This window comes from Cibotium barometz, chromosome 21, assembly GCF_041138505.1.
Source record: "Cibotium barometz isolate CiBa-2024 chromosome 21, ASM4113850v1, whole genome shotgun sequence".
NCBI lineage: Eukaryota > Viridiplantae > Streptophyta > Polypodiopsida > Cyatheales > Cibotiaceae > Cibotium > Cibotium barometz.
The window spans coordinates 22,220,397-22,226,576 of NC_141066.1; positions in this window are offsets into that span (position 1 = coordinate 22,220,397).

Genomic DNA, 6,180 nt, shown 5'->3' on the forward strand with positions numbered 1-6,180 from the left:
AACACTCAGCGACGACTGGATTTACACCATTCATGTTAATGTATGGAGTCCAGCCGAGATCTCCGATGGCTGTAGGCCTAGAAAAGGAGAAGATTCAATTTGTCAAGGATTTCCTTGAAGATATGAATGATATGCTCAGAGCCACACATTGAGAGCATTCGTAGCGCTCAGGATCGCGCTAAAACTTATGCGGATAAAGGACGTAGAAAGGTGACCTTTGTAGAAGGTGACTTTGTATTCCTCAAGGTTCCTGCGCAGTCAGAAACCATGAAAACAGGAAAGTGTGATAAACTTTCTCCGAGATATTGTGGTCCTTTTAAAATCCTTAAGAAGATTGGGGACGTAGCATATAAACTTGAGTTACCGGAGAGTTCTCAAGTCCATCCTGTCTTCCATGTCAGTAAACTGAAGAAATCAGTTCACGGGTTAGAGAACGCAGTTTCTCCAGAGATTTTGGTGGACTTGATAGAGCCCCCAAAGATACCACATGAACCTAAAAAGATTCTACAGTATCGTGATAGACAAACCCGACATAAAGTGTACCAGGAGGTACTTGTTAAATGGACAGATAAGGATGAGGAAGTAGCTACCTGGGAACGCCGTAGTGCGATTTCCAAAAGGTTTCCCCAGTTTGTTTTTGAGGACGAAAACTCTTCTTAAGGGGGGGTAATGTCACGTAGGCTATAACGCCTGCGAGACGACAGACCGGATGGCCATGTCCGGGGTTCAGTGGGAGAGGATGCCCATGCGGAGTCATGGGCGGCCAGGCTAGTGTGGATGGCAGGCCACACACTATATAGCCTGGGGGATGAGGGGCAATCCTCATTCTTCCTCTATGGCTGGGTGGTGAGCCAAAGGCCATCCCCTCCTGTGGTAACGCCTGTAAAGCGGCGTTACGAATATCTAACATAAACCCTTGGCGTCAAGCTCTCTACCCTTTATGTCGTCCCTCTACATCACCATCGCCATCGTCTAACCTCTGCCTTGCCATTGCCTTAGTGTCGAGCTGCCCTACCATCGTCATCGTCGCCATCACCAAAGCAGGTATCCTTGTAGTGCCTTATAGCTTGTTCTTATTGACCCCCTTTTCTTTCATTTTGTTATCTGGGTCAGTACAAAGCAGTAAGGGGCTCGTGCACATCGGGTTAGCCACCTACCGCTTTGTACTGACCCCATGATCCATATGGCCTTGTATTTACCCCCATGTCTCTCCTTTTATACACAAGGGGTCAGTACCAAGCAATAGGGAACTCGCAGGCATCGCGAGCAAATGTGATTTGTGGTGGAGATGATTAATCTCACCCACAAACCATATTGCATGTCTAGGAAGACTTTTGGGATGATAAAGGCCATTGAGGCCAGGACAAGAGTGGCCTAGGCTGAAGTCCTATACCACAACCTAAATCGGAATAGATAGGGAAGCTCACAAGGCCCAATACAAAAATGAAGATTGGCCCGTACTACCTGGAGACTTTGTTTAAAGGGAAGGCACAACTAGGGGCTGGAAAAGATAAGGAGGAGCCAAGGAGAATGTAGCAGGAAAGCCTCAAGACCGGGCGACTTTCGAAGAGGTTTTTTTTGGGACTAGGGAAGAAGAGAACATTTGAATTTGGAGAGAAAAAGAGTGGCAGGACAAAAAGGGGAGGATTTCCAAAAAGGGGGCCAGCAGGGCAATGGAAGCAGCAAGCAGCCGGCATAGCAGTAGGGTGAAGGAGGACTTGACTGATATTGGCAAGTCAGTATTATCCCAAAGGCTGGAGCAGTAGCAGTATAGCAGGAGGAGGCTACCCCACCACTACCAGCTTGGAGCTAGATACGCAACCTTCACAACCAAGTAACAAGCTTTCCAGATACCATTGAGATGATGTGGGTGCAGGGAGCCCTTAATTACCTTCAACGCTGCATGAAATGATGGGCTGAAGGGGATGACGAAGCTACAATCAGTCCATCAAGGAGAAGGACATTGCCCTGCAAATGATGAGGAGCCAATAGAAACCCCTACAAGAGGAGTTGTGCAGGAGAAGAATGGAAGCAGGCCGACTGGATGAGATGCAAAAATAGATCCAAGAACTCCAGCAGGCCAATAGAGAAATGAAAAAGGAGATGGACGAAATGAAGAAGGTGATGGCCAGGAAAGACAAGGTGATTGTACAAATGCAGGAGAAATTGGAAAGGGCCATGGAAAACCAACCTAGAACTAAAGGACAAGTCACCCCGTAGAACTAAACCAAGACACCCTGATCTGTAAAGAGCACCTCAAAATCATAAAAGACATCCACAATGGGGATGACAGAGATAAAGTGGAGCTAGTGAAGGCAAAAACTAGACTGGAAGTTCTGGATGATGCTGAAGAATTCCTAGAGGTGTACGAACTGGATGCGGAGAGAATGGAGCAATGGGAAGGTCGTGCAATGGATGATCTTAAGGAGGTGTGGGGAGCGTATTTGGAAAAGTTGATAGCAATAATGCAAGCCTCCATGCCTTCTTGCAACAGTTGGCTCCCCAGTCAAGAGGTGGAAATCTAGACGGAGGATCTAGAAATCTGAATTCGGCCTTGACGACAGTAGGCATGCCCAGAGCCAACAAAGGCCTCGGAGGCATCAGCAACTGGCCACGTGAGCAAAGAAGCTAGCAACAGGCAAAGGAGGCACCAGCAAAGAAGAAGAGGTGTACAAGGAAAACGAGCAACTACGCAAGAAATTGATATATGGAAAAAGAGATTTAGTGACTTGAAGGGAGAAGGGAAAAATCCAGCCGCGTAATAAGAATGGAAAGGGAAAGAGATTGTTTTATGGAAAGGATCAACAATGGATCTCATCCTCGATAATGAATTAAAAGAGCATGCGTGGACAACCACAAAGAAATTGGAGGAGAAAGAGAATGATGAGGCTACTCTTAGAGTCTAGATAGAAGAGCTCGAGGCACTCATTGAATAATTCAAAGAACAGAAGAAACAAGATGGTAAGACAATCAAGGCCTTGAAAAAGAAAGTGGAGTCAACTACACCTGCAAGAGTGACCAAAGGCAAAGGTTGGAAGATGACAATAAATGAGTTGAACGTCGCTTTGTTGACAATAACACCATATTAGTGAATTTGGGAATTTCCCAATTCCCATTTTTGAATACTTAAAAAAGGGGGACATGGATAACATGTTTGTAAGTTTCTCAAAACCCTATCATATGACCTATCGTCGTTGGAAAGCGCTTGAAAAATGGAATCTAAAGAGCTATAAAGTGCTCATTTTGGATTAGTGGTGTTCAAGTTATGGTTAATCCAAACTTTTGACCACGTGTCCCAAACTTGTGAGAAATTCCCATATTCCCCAATATGGTGTTCAATAGCTAATGCTGACCTCAAAAAGAAAGCAGATCAGATGGAAGCTACGAAGAAGGCACATGCGGAGGAAGTACAATACAAAGACAAAATGCTTCAAGACTTCCAAAGCTAGGCCAAAAGAGAAAAAAGGGAAAGGGAGGACCTACAGAGAAAAGTGCAAGAAGAAAGGTCTTCCAACTAGAACAACATAGCTAAATCCATGAGCTAGTTGGAAGTGCCTAAGGCAGTAGGACAGGGCTAGAGCAGCTCCCAGGTAGCACAGCAGCAGCTGGACAAGGAAGAAGCCCCTCCCCCAGATCCAGAGCCATGTGGGGAAGCAATGGGCTCTTATGACTCATGCATCTAGGTGAGAAGGCAACAACTCACTCAAAGAGCAACACTGCTAGTGTCCCTCACCAACGGAGTCACCTAGCAGACAAAGAAAAGAGGGTGCCAAAGTCAAAACCATCAAGCAAATGGAGTCAGGGCGGGAGAAGTGGGCCAAGAGAGCTAGAACAAATAGCTTTTTACGATGATGCCATCACCCTAAAGCAGACAGAGTCCCACACTTTTGTGGCGGCAGGCATGGCCATATACACAATGAAAAGAGACAAGGAAAAGTACTCGGAGGCGCATCCCATAGACGTGCAATTCAGACGGGTGGATGAGAGGACATGATTGGGACATACATGGGTGAGCAAGAGGAAAAGGGCCTATGAGCCAAGGTATGCCTAGAACTGCCCAATTAAGCTCGTATTAGGGGGCATCGCAACAGAAGAAGAACCAAAAGGAGGCGGGTGGAATAGGCCATAAGCATCTGGATTGCAAGGTCTAGATGCAAAACTTTTGTTATTGGCGGCACAACGACTACCGTGATTGCCAGGTGCTGGTGGCCAACCACTCAGGTTGCGGCCTAGGCTGACCCGTTGTGCAACAAATTATTATGGTTTGAGCCTTCTTGTTTTGTAACAAACTTGTAAAATTTCTTGGAAACTAGTAGTTCTCAAATGGATGTAAGAAACAAAGGGGTAATTATTTGGATATGTGTGGATTAGAGGATAAGGAATTAAGGGGATAGTTTAGTATATAGTGGATGAGTTGAGCTTTGGCCATTGTACTGCATGGTGTTGTTCAAGAAGCTAATACTAAAGAATGTTACAAAGGTTGGTCTCTAACTCGCTGCTCTGCTGTGCATAGTTTCGTCTATTTTGCATCCATTCCATGTTGAAGCTATTTCTTTAATCCACTTTGGCATAAAAATGATAGACTCATCCAAAGTCTAACTGTAGCCTTGGCTTTAAAAATCTTTGGTAGATTTTGATAAAGTCTATGTTTGTACTTTATGTTTCTTCATCCAATAAGCATTATATATATGAGCATATATGATTAATAGATGATAGCATGGGACTGATGAATTATGCAAAATAAATAGAAGAAAAGCTTGGTGAATTTCACAAAGCTCGAGCAAAACAAATTGCACCACACGAGCAACTTCCTCACAAGAATTTGAATCTTCAAGCCCCCAAACAATGCCATCTGGAAATGTATTGATTATCAAAAGGAGTCCTATTAACTCGAATATATTCACTCTAAAATAATGGACCCAAACATAGATGATAGCATGCCAATAAATTGTGGAAAAGAAATAAAAGAAAAGCTTGGTGAATTTTGCAAAGCTCAAACAAAACAAATTGCACCACAAGGGCAATTTCCTCACATGAGAATTTGAATCTTCAAGCCCCCAAACAATGCCATCTAGAAATATATCGATCTCATCAAAAGGAATCCTATTGACTTGAATATATTCACTCTAAAGAAATGGACCCAAGCATATCAAAAACTTGATCGTCGCCCAAGAGAGATCGTTGCCATCACAAATACACACTTGATCTGGTCAAGGAATGCTTGGCTTTTTTTGTTCACAGAAGCCTCCATGGTTGGCATCCCCCACTATCTAAGATTCATGACCTTATGGAGTCATTTACCCTTGCCTCTTACAACAATGACAAGCCTAGATATGTTGATATTGACCAAGCTTATAAGAAAGAGAAAAAACAATAATCTTGTGATAAACATACGCAAAAGAGAAGGCAACAAATACAACTTGCCCAAATTATGCTAGATCAATACAACACCAACTCAAAACGTGCATAAATCTACGAGAACCATGCAAGATAAAGAGCCGATAGCCTATAAATAAGCATACAAGAGCATTTGTGAGGGGAACAAAGATTGCTTTAACGCTTCTTATTCTTTGCATTAAACGATTACAATCAAGGTGCAACAACTTAGTCTCTTTTTCAACATTTTATAGTATTGATATTTACATAAATAACATGTATTTACACTCAATAAGTCAAATATAAGTTAAACTAGGATTACTAAAACCATTTCTTTATATGCTTATTATAAAGTAAGATCTAATGAATACAAGCACATTTTATTAGAAAATGATATGATCACTCTGTGTTTATATGCACATGCACATACACATGCATGTGTATGTGTGCACGTGTGTGCGTGTGCATGTGCGTGTGCGTGCGTGCATGCGCGCGTGTGTGTGTGTGTGTGTGTGTGTGTGTGTGTGTGAGAGAGAGAGAGAGAGAGAGAGAGAGAGAGAGAGAGACTTTTAATGTACATAATAATGTTGATACATAAATATAAATTATAAAGGTGATTAAATAAATTGCCAATGAAACCTATGTATATACAAAATGATAAATCCATTTTCTATATATGAAAGTACCCTTAATATAGAAATTTGATAGTAGTTAGATAATACACAACTCTATATTCCCCAAATGGGAAGTTTTCAATTACATAGATAATGACTCCTATTTTATAGTTAGACTTTGAGATTCTTT